This window comes from Stegodyphus dumicola, chromosome 12 (assembly GCF_044657685.1).
Source record: "Stegodyphus dumicola isolate Sdum_Otavi_A_Nest chromosome 12, ASM4465768v1".
NCBI classification, from domain to species: Eukaryota; Metazoa; Arthropoda; class Arachnida; order Araneae; family Eresidae; genus Stegodyphus; species Stegodyphus dumicola.
This window is the reverse complement of record NC_140779.1, coordinates 116,943,830-116,960,165: the sequence shown is the minus strand read 5'-3', so window position 1 is coordinate 116,960,165 and position 16,336 is coordinate 116,943,830. Positions and strand designations below refer to the sequence as shown.

Here is a 16,336-nt window from a genome sequence, read left to right as displayed (position 1 = left end):
ACTGCCATTTGTTTCCATTTGAAACTCAGTAAAATAGTGAATGAAGTCAAGTCTGTACCTTCAGTGTCTATTTGCCGAGTGGGACCAAAAGTTGCTTTCAGTTTTGTGCATCAAAAAATCTGCCCTCTTGCCCGCTGTTCAAATAGCAATTTTAATTATAAAATTTTTTTTTCAACTGTTTTTAACTGTATTTGTTGTTTTATATTTTTCCGTATTTTACAATTTGAACAATGATGAAGAATGAATTTGAACAACAATGAAGATGTTTTGAGCTTTTATGTATTTTTGCTTTTCCGCAAAGTGAGAACTGAATTCATTGAATAAGAAATATATCTCTATTGAAATTCGAAGAAATACGTTTAAATGAATTGCAGCAAAAATGTGTACATTTTAATAGGCCATACAAGGGAGTCATGTCGTGTCCACATCAGATTTTTTAAGATTGCATTCCTTCAGTTTTTCCAAATAAAATTACTGTTTTCTAGCCAGTTTTGCGAGGTAAACGAGTGAGAGCCTGATAATTTTGCTTTAAATGATTCGCAGAAATTAAAAATACCAAAAATGTTAGATGAACAGATTTTGTTGGGTACATTTTGTTTAGATATCTTATGCTGTGAGCAACAATAATTATTCCAGATGCAGGTAAAACGAAACTAAAACCTCTTTTGTATATCTGATATTAATCTAGAATCCCGATAATTTTAGATTTAAATTTACAAATCAAAAGCTAATTGAAAAAAAAAATCTAAAAATTTCTGAAATGAAATCGCTGTGCTGACTGAAATGCTGAAAATTCTAAAGCGCCAATATTTTCATTTTCATTTCCTTGTTACCTGCAATACATCTGAAAATTCCATCGATATAAAGAACTAGTTCAAACTTTTACCTCTTTTAAATAAAAACTTAGACGTAAATTATATTTACAGTACGTGTGCTGAATATGATGTATTATGCTATTTCTTACAATACCGCCATTTTATAATAATCTATACATATGTATACACATATTTTATTTAGCTTTAACTGTGTACTCTGGTAAGTATGGTAGCATCAGCGAAGTGGCAGAAATAAAATCAAAACATATTTATAATTCTTTACAATTACTGAGATTAATCGGTTGCATAAATCTTAAAATCTTTAAATACTCATTTTAGCTTCTAATCATGTTGACATATTTCTTTCAGAGTCTTGTAAAGATTAAAGTCTCAGAAAAACTTAACATTTTACATTTTATTGCCCAAATGCTGTTATTGTTTAAATACCATTTCTGTTGCTAATAATGTTTCTCACCAACCTTTCTTTGCGATGTATATGAAAAACATGCGGTATTTATTTTCATCTAAAAAAATTTCTGAACATTTCTAGTATCATTACTTTTGCAATATTTTATTCATCTCTAGGGAACAAAACTAATTTCCAGATGTTTGATGGCTTATGTACTAAATGAAAGCTTAGTTCTCCCGCGTATGAAATTCGTGAACTGTTGTTTCAGTGGTTATAACAAATATCAAGACAATTTTTTCTTTTTACTTATTATTATCAGAATTTTATTTTTTGAATACCTAGGAAGAATAAAAAATCAGTGCTTGAAAAAAAAAAAAAAAAAGAAAGCTATCCTTATAAATGAAAACATTACCTGTTTTTGTAGAAAATATCAATTGCAAAAACTCATAAATATGACTAAAATACGTGAGGTTGCAAAAAGGTAAGCCAGAAAAGATAATTACTTTGATAAAATTTCAGTTAATTCCCAGTTTTTATGTATAATCAAATATTAAAATAAAGGTTCTTTATAACTCTACAAGAAAAAATAATATGAGTTTTATTCTTTCATTAAGCACTACGTTACAGTAAAACACTGCAACACCTCATCGACGAAGAAAGAACAGAACAACGGATAATTCCCACCTCATCTACGAAGAGAGAACAGAAAACGGATAATTCCATCATTCGATCTGCCGATCGCTATTAACTACTGAAGTCTTTTCCTTTCTTGTTAATTTATTCACATGTGGTAATGATCAAGGTTTCAACGATATGTAAGAGACAATTAAAACACACTCTTTTTCAAACGTAGATAGAACGACCTACTTTTCAACAAAGAATTCTTTAGCAAATGAAGTGCATAATGAAGAAAAAATATTCCTTTTCCCCTACTCATTTTACAGTTTAACCATTTAAATATTATAATATACCCTCAATAGAAAGTGTTTGATCACACGGAAACAGTACTGCGAAAAGTACACATTTTCGAAGAGAGTAAATTCTCTTTTTTGGATCAAAATACGATGTTTAATGTATAGCTGTTATTTAAAATTTTCATTAGATTGTTTAGATTGCAAAAATAGAGTAATTGAGTTAAAATTTTCTAAATGCGTTCATCATGAAATTTGTCTTCTTTTCAAGCAAACTTTTGTTAGAAACAGTATGTTTAGAAATACGGGATAAAGCGCATTCATCAAAAGGCATGGATATAGGCACATATTATTTTTTGTATGAAGGCATCATTTTAAAAATTAATTATGATTTGTTGAATAGACGAATGTAGACACATTCGAAAAGATGAAACCTTGAAATGGGCAGTTTTTTAGCTAACGTCATTAGCATATTTTAAAATGAGAGAAAATTAGTTTGCTAAATTATTTTATTTTGCTCTTATCGAGCTAAAATTCAAATATATGGAATCATTTGGCTATTAACCCTTAACTTCCCACTGTTGCATTTCTGCAACATATGATTTATTTTAATTTAACAGAATATTTTTTTAATTACCTATAAATCACTTATCTAAGAAAAAAGATTACTGCAACGAAATACATGCTAATTTTGTCACTAGATAGCAACACATTTTTTACAGAAATCACAACAATTATAAAAATCTCTGTTGCCTCAAGAACTGTGTTTTTGCTATAAAAAAATCCATTATATTTTATGCTTCCTCTTGTTTATTGACAAAAACAATTACCAGGTAAGAAATTTAAACATTTTATGTTTATTTAAAAGTAATTTTGATTTTCTAATGGAAAAAGTTTGAAAGAAATTTGATTTTAATTATATGTTGCAGGTCTGCAACATTGGTCTTTGGTTACCGTTTTGACATGGCCAAAACGCGTATACTAACCTAAGATAAAATTGCTGGATATATGAATAATTTGGACAAATTAAGTGATTTAAGTTAGGATGGTCTTGAATATTCTGCTGATGATATTCATTTTTTACCTGATTGTGTGTCATCTAATGATGATTCGGATAGCGACTGTGCAAACAGTGTTGTTTTACAAAATACAATTCAGAATATAAAAAAATCCGATGATGATGATAATAAATTTGATAGAAATATTTCAGTCAGTGTGTGTGTGTGATTATGGCAAAGCCTCGAGAGCTATCTGCCTACTGGGAGAGATGCCTTCGTGGAGGATTTTCTAAGGAAACTGGCTTGTATACAAGTTACACATGGGGAAAACGACCAGGTAGCCAGCCCCGTTCGCGGGATTCGAACATCGGATCGAACTACTAGTGTTCAGCGACTTTACCACTCGGCCGCTGGTATATTTCAGTCAGAGAACTTTTTTTTTAAAATTTAACTGTTAAGAATAATAAAACATTGTCAAAGAATATTTTATGGAAAAATCAAAACATTTCATTGATTGAAGAAGTAATAAAATTCCATAGAGATGACACGCTCCCAAGAGAAATTACGGATTTGGACACTAGGTACCAATTTTTTAAATATTTATGGACGGAAGAGATCATAAGTAACATTTATGAAGACCGCAAACGATATGCTATTCAAAAGAATCCAAGTAAGCCTTTGACTATATCAGAGAATGAAATAAATCAATATTTGGGTATTTGCATTTATGCATCTCTACTTCACCTGCCAAACTATAGAGGATACTGGTCAGATGAGCTTGGATTTGATCGAATTAAAGAAAAAATGAAGAAATCTGAAAATTTAAAAAATCTAATGAATTTACAAAAATTCAAATCTGAAAGTTGCATAATGCTTATGCAAAATGGGGTACGATCGAAATGCTAAAAGAGGAAGACCTAGTAATACTTCAATAGAACAAATGTCTCAGACAAAAAGATGCAAAGGGGCTGCCCAATCCGTTCCATGTAAGGACATTCGTAGAGATGGTATAAATCATTGGCCAATATGATCTAAAAAGAATACAGTGCTAGTTTCCAAACTGCAAGAGCTACACTCAAACTGAGTGCGAAAAGTGTAAAGTAGGGGACTTTTTACAACAAAGTCAATAACTGCTTTAAAAATTTTCATTGTATGTAAGGCTAAAGCAATTTATAACAATGAATAATAAAATCCTCATATAAAAAAAAAAAGTTTTGTAATTTTACAGCACTACTGCGCAATGTTGCACTTCTGCAACAAACCAAAAAAATGACTGAAATTCAATTTAAAATTGCTTAATTTTTTTAAAAAATATTTGTCCCTTTTATTATTAAGAAGTAGCTGATATAATTTTTTCATAGAAATTTAAAAAATTGGGAAGTTAAGGGTTAACGTTAGAAAACCATGTCTATGGCGAAACTATTATGGTTAACAGTATTAGGAATAAAAACAATTGCAAACGTTTATTACCATGAGAAATTTTTGTTATTTCATTTTCATCATTTCCCCCTACTTTTGTTATTTTAACACTGAAATGGGATAATTGTACTTCTAGGAGGTTATGAAATATGTATCAATGTCACATTATATTAATTACTAAAATCACCGGAACTCTTAGAGTACATTAGAAATGATATTCAAGAAATGATTAGCTATATATAGAATAAATAGAATATGAAGTTACGGTTATTATTATAAGGAGACGTAATTGATAAATGAAATACTTTCCCAAAATTATTCCTGAGAAACAATAAAAACTGGAACTGGGAAACTTAGTATGATGATGTTAATTGTCAATAAAATGGCATTTATATTAGATAAACAGCGATAGGTACTTGAAAGTCATCGATATGCTATAACTATCGAATGTTTCAAAATAAGTCACTTGATTACCGTTCGGGAAATTTAAATTCGGTAAACTTGTTTTCGAAAATCAGTTAAAGATAATTCTGATTATTAATCAATTAAGGCTAATTTTAATTGAGATTAATAATTTTAATCAATTTATTTTAATTTTAATTGAGATGCTTTATAATATAGTTATGATGTTTGATAATTTTAATTTGAAATTGAAATTATCCAAGATCATAACTATATTATAAAGTTAAGATATTTATTAATTTCGAAAATCAGTTAAGATACTTGATAATTTAAGTTAAAATACTTAATAACTGAAGTCAGAAAAAAAATTAATTAGTTCTAAGTTTAAAACAAGGCATAAGATGATTAAATGAATTAATGCAGGTACAATAAGTATTTAACAAAACATTCTTAGCGAATGTAATTTTAATCAACAGCAAGACTCGTTGCAAACTGAATGTTTATGACGTTAGTTTACTTGAAGATCACTCTTCTCTGAAACAAAAACCATTCATATATATACTGATGCTATTCCTACTTGGCGTAAATATAAAATAAAATATATTTGATCCGTTAGAGCTCAGTGTAAACTGTGACTTTCGAAAGAAATAAAAGGCTTTTATAAAGAAACAGCTTCGCGCGATTTCGCTAGGAATTAGCTTACATAAATACTATTACAATTTACAAATGCAAAATCGGGGGCGACCAACAAAAAGAATTAAATTATTTTTGTGTCGGATAAAGTGGCGTTTAAAAACTAATACCCGTTTAAACAAAATTCTGGAAGAGACCATAGACAAATAGGGGATAAGCAAATAAACACATAGACATGGATAAATAGACCATAGGACAGAGGATAGGCAAAAGATGGACAAATTTTTGTACTGCTATTCAGTGAAAACTAAAAATAATATACTAAAGTAAAATATTTATTTTAAAGGAGACTATGTCTTTAAACTAAAGTGTTCTACTTTGCTTACAAAAAAAAAAAAAAAAAAAAAAAAAAAAAAAAAAAACCTATGAAAATTTATCAGCTGATATATATATTTTGTTTCACAGTAAATTGCCCTTAGATTGTAATTAATAAGTAATTAATTTCATAGATTCTCACCTGAGTTGCAGCCGATATTCTATATATAATCCAAATCGGGAAGACTAATTGAATTTGATATTATGCTTCACACACTGCTATCAACACAGGTGGTTGGAAATCCGAGCAGGCTGCAGCAACGGCAACTTGTGTTTTTCTGCGCGATCAAGCAACTAGTGCTTTGCCTACCCGTTTGCTTTACAGGTAAAAAAGATCCAGTTGTAAATACGGGTTCCGGGGACTGTCCTCATATCAAAAAACATTTCTTTCAGATCTGAAGCTTTTCCAAAGTTTGTTTCTCGTACAATGCGGGTTCTCTCCCCCTCTGTAAGCTTCTCTTCACAGTATTGCCGTACGGCATGTGGTAAATTTTCATAATAATTCTTGATATGCAAAACACATATAATACTTTTTTATTTTAAACTCTGTTATTAAGACACGCTTATATACCACCTTTCTCAAAAAACAGTAGAGGCAAAATTTGAAAACATCGATAAGTAGGACATACTTGAACTTAATTATACTAAAAACAAGAACGTAGGATAAAGGCCAAATTTCATTTATTTCGGAGAAATTCATTTTTCCCACGAGAGAGCAATTTTTAATTCGTGCAGCATTTTAAAGTTTGAATTTTTTTTTTTATTTTTGTAAGACGACTCCATTTTATCCAGATATACTTTATTATACAGAAGCAATTAAATTCTGTTATTTATGAAAGAAGTAAATTTATTTTACATGTTCAGAAGGTTTCAATACATATACATTTCATTACAAACATTTGTAACTAAGAAGTTGTTTAAAATAATGTATATCCAAACAGCTTCAGATACTAAATTTGATATATAAAATTACACACGAAAAAATACGCATAAGATTACGTATGTATGTACAACATATAAAAAGTTATCTAATTCATTTCGGATCAGGTAGTTTCAAAGAAAAAAGTGGAACATATTTTATTTTTTACAATAGTGTATTTGTTTTGCACGAAAAACGTCCATGCTAATAAATTAATAAACAACTGCCTTATCTTTTAGAAATTTTGAAAAGAACATTTTAAAACTAGATAATATAAGGTAAAAATAGCAAGACATATAAGATAGTATTTCGACTAATCTTAACGTAAGTATTATACTGAGTGGATTAAAAATTTTTGCTCATATGAAAACCAAATCAAAAGAGACGTTAAATTATTATATTAAGCTTTTATTTAACAGAAAAAAATATAGCGCGAGATTTACTTTTTAAAGATAATACTCTCGAGGTATGTATTTTCATATCATTGGTATTCTTGCAAGGAGGTTTGGAAAAACACCCTGACGCGTGGCTTGCAGCTATTTCCCCACGTATTTCAGTTAAGTTAATGTTGCTGGTTTATTTGTGTATACATGACTTTTAAGATATCCCCATAAAAAGTGAGTTGGAAAAAGATTTGGTTTCTTCCGAGATCATTTTTACGAGAAACTAATTCATTGATGAACTTTTTAACGACGTGTATGAGCTCGTTTAAGAATGGTATGCGGCACCATCTGCTGTATCCAGATACTTTTGTCCTAACCTTCACATTCTTTTGCAATCACGTATGACAACTAACGGCGTGCATATATTCTTCACCGAGGCTGTGGCCGTCCTGCTTGTTTCACATTTATATTTTTAAATTCATTAATTAATCGTGGGTTAATTTAATTAATCATGGCTTAGATTTCACTAAGCCATGATTAATTAAATTATTACTGGGGTAATGCTTCTCAGGCTTTGAGTTAGAACTAGGGCTAGCTGCATTCTTAGCTTTCTTGTTTTTCCTTACTTGTAATATGAATACGAGCCAGAAAGTCCTCCATGAAGACATCTCTCCTTCTTAGACAAATAGTCCTCATTCTTTGTCGTACTCAAATAACCTGACCTAACCTAAATTAATATGATAGTATCACATTTATAGTGGTAAACGTTTGTTAGAATTTCCTGAACTATAATTAACTAAATTAGCACTGGAGCACTGACTAACGTCATGTAAATGATACGTAATGTAACTGATATAAGCTTCATGTGATGTCGTTATTTTAATAAAAATTTTTACATAAACAAAGCGCTGTTTATCTTTGAAGCAATTCATATAAATTAAAATTTCCAAAATTGAGGTTTTGCTGGCTTCAGCCACGTACGCCTATCCTAGATGGGTTTTAAGAAAAACAGAAATGCCATTTAGAAACGTTTATTCTCCTCCTAGAATATTTGAGCAGATTATTTGAATATTTTGGTAATTTGTTAAATTATTGCCAATCATTATTTGCCCTAACCATCACTAGGGTATACCGTGCAACAACTACAGACGATGTCCTAACAGGCTAATTCCGCTCACAATATGAGGGAAACATGAAGCTAAAAATCTTCGAAGTCCAGCATGTGAGTGAAGACGTTAATTACAAAAAATACAATTTTAAATCCAGGGACTTTGAAAAATCTAATTTAGCTCATATACATCCAGTATTATAGGAAGTCATAGGAGTCACAGGAGTCAATTCATAGGAATCTTCATACATATTACAGATAAAAATAAAGTATTCTTGCAAGGAGGTTTGGAAAAACACCCTGACATATATATAATATATATATAGTATAAATAGCCTTTTACGGCTATTTGTACAAACAGCTCAAAACTGACGTAGGCGTTGGAAGCGAATTTGTACATATGAACAAATACAAGACAGGTCGCCCACACAGTGTAGTGGTTAGGGAAGCCTACTGCGGTACCGAAGGGTCCGGGTTCGAATTCCGGAGAAGGCATGGATGTTTGTAAACGTATAGTGTCCGTGCGGCATGGGGACACTCTAAATATGTGGTGAGCTGAAAGTTCTCTCAAGAGGTTGGTGGTAGGGTAAGAGGGGACGAGAGACCTTCGGACCCGCCCCCCAGGTGCTCTCTATCAAATTTGGGGGCGGAACTGAGCGAAGTCGTACTGTCACCTGTATGGTGCTCAAGGATTTTGCCAACAACAGGCCCAATCTTGGACTCCTTGCCACGAGGAATTCCGTGGGCTTGTTCTGTCAGACAAGTGAGATAAGTAACTGTCAGACACTGTCAGACAAGTGCGATAAATAACAACACAACAAATAGAACACACAAACATACAAACAACACACAAACAATCCATCGCTGGAAAAGCCACCTAAAAGAAATAAGCGTATTTCCAGTTGAAGCACCAGCACTTGAAAAAGCCATCACGTACACTTTAAACAACAACCTGAATAAATAAATAACACAATAATTTCAGATATCCTCTCTGCATTGTATATAATCCGTATCATACATCACAGATAATTATAAACATCCAAAGACTTCTAAGAAATAAAATAAAAGACGCTGTACAGAAGGCAGCAGGCGAGGCAAATAGGAAACGAACTTGCCGACACATTTGCCAAGAAATCTTCAGTAACATGGAAGCTCTCCGTTATCAACTCCAGCTCGCGGATCACACGTTATGCAAATAATCCAACATTGGCATTACAGCAATGGTAGAATGAGTGGGATAACGGCGAAAATGGTTGGCATACATATGAATTCCTTCCCAAAATGACGACGGATAGGTTATTCTTGGCAATGCAACTCACATGATATACGATCGGCCATGGCCTCTTTCCATCCTATTACAACAGGGATGCAATCTCAGAAACTGATTTTGATGCCTTCGGTGAACAGAGCTGTCCAGAGAATTACATAATTTCCTGCCCCTCGACAGCAACCATCATATCTGTCTACTATCAAAAGAGGCTAATGCAGATAAGCAATGCGTAATAAACATGAATGTTCTGATATCGATGGAATCGGAGTTAATTTCAACAACTTAACTCAAGCTCCTATGTTACGTCCTCATTCTCAGTATTAGATATACGTATATATAGCATACCTCTCAAACACATATATTGTTGCTTTGCAGTTGTGGGAGGGGCGGTGGTCTACCTGTTTAACTATTTAGCCACCAGGTATCCCTCTCTTCCGACATCTGTCACCTACCAATTACTATTCCTCGAAACGTCTGTTATCACAAAATGTTATTAATTTCGTTACTATGTGTCGAAACTGCTGTTATTTAAGTAGAGCTTCGTTAAGTATATTGTCTCCGGGACCAAACTCTGAGAGTCCTAAATTCTAGCGTCCGATGCTTCCTAAATTTTTAAAAATTCGACCTTCCCCAATTTTTTTTCCCACTACTTCATCTAAACTTTAAAAATTGGGACATTTTTAAATTTTAGTGTTCGGTGTTTTTATAAATTCTAAAAATTTTGACACTCCCAAATTCCAGTGCGGCCACACAGGTTGCACCGGGTCTGGAGACGTCACTGTATTTAAATATGTTTTTGCAATATGTGGTTAAGATTATAGCTCCAGACGTTTTTACAATGTGCGTAAAGCCAATATGAGTAATACCTCAGTAAATTTCTTTCATATTTGATAACTTTTCATTTGTATTTTTATATAATTTCATAAAAGTACCTTTCCTTTGTTGATGGCAAACAGCTTATGTATTCAGTGGATCTAAGCGTCAGTGTTTATTTATATTACCAGTTTACGTGCAGTGAGTTTTCACTTCTGAATTAGCGATCCATCATGAACATAACTCTTAAAGTTTGTGTGCGAAGATTTTAAAAGACAGGATCAAGGACGAATGCGAGGTCCTTTTCTATAACTGGTACACTTTCGGAAAATATTTATTATTCGTTAGATTTATCTTTTTCCTACGAAGTATTTCAAGGAAGATGCAGCTGGGGATGTGACAGTTTCGATAAAATCATGTTGTTTATGTAATTTGAACAAATATTAAATATTGTTTAATTAAGCACTTTATGCAATTTATTTCTTCATAACTATATAATGAAAATTTATATTCCATTATCCCAAAACGGATATGTCTCTGCGTAAAAGTGAACAAAAACAGACTGTTTTAAATATAAAGAGGAAAAGGCTTAGGCTTATTCGCTGGATAAAATTAATTGTAACGAGTCACATTATTATATAGAATCTTAATTTTCCGTGTATTCAATTATCATTTTTATGATTAGGTATTTGTGAAAAGATTTTGGTTTCTCTATTGCGTACTTTTGCTGTTTGCTTTCAAAGTTATTTTGTTTGATTCCAAGTTCTAAGGTACAAACTTCTAAAACAATTATCAGTTAATACATCCCGCTTAATGAAGATAACCCTTTAATTTTTTTAGATATTAAAAGGTCAACCTTGCTAAACATTACTGGTGCAACAGATACAAACAATAACAATTATTTAAGTATCATCACACAACATTACCTCCCAATCCGCTATCCAAATCCCAAAGTGGCTCCTTGAATCAAAATCTCAAGATCATCGTTTTACTATTGCCACTGAATCACACAAAAAAATGAAAGCGCACACGACTTGTTGACTTGTTACCCAGCTGTTAAATTTCGAGCCTCGTAATGGCAGTTGATGAATTAACTAAATACCTGAATACTGAATAATTTTCATTAATGGTACGACAAGCAGCAGAAATATAATTAAATCAGTTGTATCAGATGCACATGTCATTGACAGTGAGCACGGTAATGGCGTTTTATTGAAAATTGTTGACAAACCACGAAAATTTACGGATAGAGTTTACTAACATGGGAAGAGAGTACTAGCCTTACATCCATTATATATAACGGGTTTTGTTGCAATAACCGCCTGCTTAAAGATGAACTGAACTTCTTCAATGAGACCATTGTCATTGTTTTCCATGATCGTGCTGTTGCAATAAGCTGCATGTCATTACCCAATCGTACTGCTATGCATTGAAATTTTGTGATAAATTGATGTTTCTTGTCATTTAGTATTATAAAGAAGTTGTCCCTGAAGTGTACAACAATAGAAAAATACAATGCAAAACAGGTAAAGAGTACATAGGCAACATTTTTATGGCAGAACCTGTGAGGGATAATCTCGTTTGGAACATTTGCCTCCAGGAAGGTCTTTTTGAGGAACTCATGAAGGAATTGTGAAAATACTTATGCCAAATGGATTGAAGAACAACGGTTCTCATGAAGTATGCAAATTTTCAGCGTACAAGAAGAACTATTCTTAAAAGGTTCTATTGTCCCTGATGACAGGTTTAGAGATTACAGAGCCCCTATGTGGGGCAATTTCTTGGGATATGTACGTAACTCTTGCATTCTCCAAATTTTCAGCACTGAAATTTGGGCTTTTATCAGGCTTACAGTAAATCATTCTATTGTACATATGAAGAAAATATTAGGTATAGAGCATGATTTCATAACGAGGGTTAAATCTTATTACTTGGAAAGCTGGCTGATTTCTGGGAATCTCTTCATTATTATATTGCTTAATACCTTAAAATCAATAGACAGGAAATGTTCTTAACGATATTTAATTGGAGTTTAAATTTACGTATAATTTTTATTAATCATTCTGTTAGAAAAGAATGACATTTCTCTGCTGAATTTATTACCCACATAACTTGTTCCAGCTCTATTGAAGAAATTCGTCTTTCCATGAAAGTAATCTCGTTTTGTGTGTATATAACTGACAACTCACATAGTTCGAAGATATTAGATTTAGAAAGGAACTTTTATTCTGGGATTTTCCATTACTTTTATGTAATTGCTTTATTAAAATATTACGTTTGAAGCGATGTAACACTTCATTTACTTTAATTTTTCATTTCTCTGTTTTACTGGAAACTGAGAACCGTTTATAGTAGTGGGGAGGCGAGTTGTATATAAAATCCTTTCTTTCATTTATTAAGGCATGTCATGTTTTGCCTTCATACATTAACTTTCATATATGTAACGGCCCAGATTCGAATCCCGAAGAAGGCATGGCTGTAATTGTCTGTCCCTTCCTAGGAGGAAACGGTGGCCCACCTATTAGGTGTTTCTAAAATAGCCTGTGACCAAGCCTAAGTATCCACCAGTGGAAAAAAAAAAGAACTTTCATAAGTTTCACAGGTGTCAATTACAGCGCTAAAGTTTTACAAAACCAAAAAATTTAGGCATAAAAATTTCACAGTTAAAATCTTAAAAAATCTTTAGTGATTAAAGGCGAAACAACCGTATGCTCAGGACATAACATCCAAGGCCATCCAGCACAACCGGAGAACATCACCATTATGCTATAACTTAGGGTCAAGGTCTGGACAGACAAGCAAGTGTTGCTTATTCTTAGTGTTTATTTTACAAATAGGGCATTGGCTATCAGTCGGTATGCCTATTCGCTTGTGCCCAGTACTCAGTCTGAAATTAGGCATAGCCTGCGACTGAAATCATTCCTAGTCGTTCCTGATATTCTCCGAACGTTTACCCTTAGCCCCCTAATATGCCTTTTCAGTATATTTCCCGTTGCACAGGGCCACCTATCGGTGTTTCTGGAAATAATGTTTTTTCATGTAATCCGTTTCCTCATGTTTTGAATAGTATGTTCAACAATTTTGGAGCCTTTATACTCAGTAGCTCAGAGTAAGGGGGAATTAATTTTAACCACCTTGTATATGTATATGTGTGTAATCAGTAGAACGCCAATACAGATTTAGAATCAATCTTTTGAGCAAAATGTTTTATTTTTTATTATTTCAGAAATAGAAATATTAATTGTATTACTGTGTAAAATTATATATGAAAATTATATATTTAAAATTTAGATTGCTTTTCTTTCTTCATTTAATTTTAAAAAGTTTTCATAATTTATGGATGTTATGAAATTCTTAACAATTTTTTTTTTTTTGCTGTTAAATACTTATACTAGAGACGTTAGCTTAGAATTTTATTTTTAAGTTAGAATAGAAATAAAATAAAAAAATAGAAACCAGTTCCGCTTTCTTTTTAAAATCAGCGGTATTAAAATTTTCATATTCAGAATCTGAAAAGAGTCAGTTACACTACAGTACTCAGTACGCAAATTTAAAATTTTGGTCTTAAATTAATTTAAAGTTATACACGTTGCGAATTCTTTTAAAAATTAAAATTCATACATCACTGGGCTAATTTTCTATATTCTTGAAAAATGAAGTCTGAATTACTTTTCCAGCGTTGCAAGGATAAATACGATTAATACTTAAACAACTAGAAAAAAAATCCTCTCTTTCCTCACAATTTTTAAGAAACAATTTTTTTCCGAATCAAAAGAAAGAAATGTCGACGTTAATATCTCAAGAAAGACATTCTGAACTTTAATTGAGAAATAAGGAGAAGAATTTCCTCAAAGTGTAAAAAGAATTAACAACTCCATTTTAAAAGGGAAAAAAGAAAGTAGTTCCCTAGAGTTTCAAAAAGTATTTTCACTATTTCTATAAAAGCGAACAAAATGAATTCAATGTTTTGCCAGAAATCCGGGAAAAAAGAAGTCGTGTAATTTTTTAGGGGTAAAATTATTTCGTGCGTGTCCATTTATAGTTGTAAAACATTTCTTTCCCCCCAGTCCCCCCTTTTTTAGAAGTCTATTTTTTTTGGTTCCTTTTACAGCAAATATTATTGATGTTTTGCTTGAAACCATGAAAGGTTTATTCAGAGTAATGATTGCATCCCTTAATCTTACTTCCACTCCAGCTTGATTTTACAACTATTGTATCTATATGAAAACTTTCGCTTATCCTGCATTTGCATTTTACTATACATTCAATCTGTTTATTTGCATGATAATTAAGAATTTCGTTAAAAGAGCTAATTCTTCCCGAATCAGCTATCCCAGTAAAGTTAAATAGAGGACATTAAAGTACGTCAGTAAAATTCTACAGTTCCCTAAATAATTGATGCTACTCTGTGCTCTACCTTTATATCATTGTTACATTTTGGATAGTAGATATCTAGATATATGTACCATGCCAGTGGCTAAAACTTTTTCAGATGATCAAAACGTGATTAAACTCTAAATATCCCAAGTTTGGTTAACAGCTCACTGGTGAACGCTTTTTACTACTCGGCGGGAAAAATTAAAGGCACAAGTATTATATAAAAACTAACGTAAGTTAAATGATTTTGTAGCTAAGGACAGGGAACTTGGACAAGATCTTTATTTTTGTCACGACTCATGTATCTCCAAATGACAGAGTTGTGTACGTCAAAAAATAAATGAATAAGAACGTAGGAAATGTAAAATAAATGAGAAAGGGAAAAGTTGGTGCTGAGATACATGGGGAAAAAGAATGACTGAAATGCAAGCTTTTCTACGCTATACATATATTCTTCAGGAGCTTCGGAAATAAGAAAAAGCATTTATGATGCACAACACCTTGAAGCTCCAGTAGAACGTTAGGTGTCGCTACAGGGATGTAGGACTTACTACATATGTTTAATTGGATTTAGATGTTTTATTGGAGAATATGAAGGCCACACCATGTGGGCCATTGGGTTCCAGCAGCCATAATCGGTGCCAAGTGCAGCACGATGGCAACAAGTGTTATCGTCCGTGAGGAGGAAGTCATCTCGTGTTGCACCACTGAACGCCTTGATATAATGATCAAGAACATCTGTGTATTTCAGTATTCCTAGTGGTAGCGATAAAAATGTGCATATCATTGCGGCCTTCGAAATATGTCCGCTCACCTTATGACTCCAGCACTTCTGTATCAGCGCCTTTCACTTTTGTTTTTAGAATTACTGCGTGTGTTTTGCTCCCATTGGATTGTAGCATGTCTGAAATTCCTTTCCAAAATAAATGTTACTAAAAGCGAAACTCTTCAGTATCGAGAATTTGGCTCTAAACTGCGGTTCAGTTTTTCTTACCAGTGTATTAGTCGTCGCTTTTCGGACAGATTATTTTAAAAATTAGATTGTGTGTTCTTTACCTTTAAATTCTGGATGAACAATTTTTAAACTAGTAGTAGTTAAAATATTGTTCCCCAGAAATCTGGTGAGCGTTTAGTAACTGCTCCAAGTAAAATTGTTTCAGATGTTAAATTAAAATCTACGTAAACAGAAGAAGTGAAAAATGAGCAACGCTTTCGCCGGGAATCGAACCACGGACTTCTGGAATACGCGCCCCACGTGCGGACCGCTACACCACGAAGGCACGCTAAGAAAGCTGGAGTAATACCTTACATACTCCCCCTTTTAAAGGGCGACTGAGGTTTTAGAGGACACCCAAATCCTGGGTGTGGAGATATGATTTGTGCTGATTCATCATGCTTGGACCATGATCTTTTTGAATTAATGTTATTGTAGACGATCCATTTTTCATCTGCTGTGAGAAAAAGTAATAACTCATTAAAAAAATAACTCATTGAAAAAAAGCTC

At 32.4% G+C, this 16,336-nt stretch overlaps 1 protein-coding gene across 1 annotated transcript in view; it reads right to left on the bottom strand.

Annotated features, from left to right (window-relative positions):
* Positions 1 to 6,262, bottom strand: part of LOC118185349 (Ig-like and fibronectin type-III domain-containing protein 1) — a 144,026-nt gene extending 137,764 nt beyond the window's left edge. Inside the window, exon 1 of the mRNA XM_085806864.1 lies at positions 6,105 to 6,262. The gene's annotated coding sequence lies outside the window, so the exon portion shown is untranslated. The remainder of the gene's footprint in view (positions 1 to 6,104) is intronic.
* Positions 6,263 to 16,336: the final 10,074 nt, after the last annotated feature.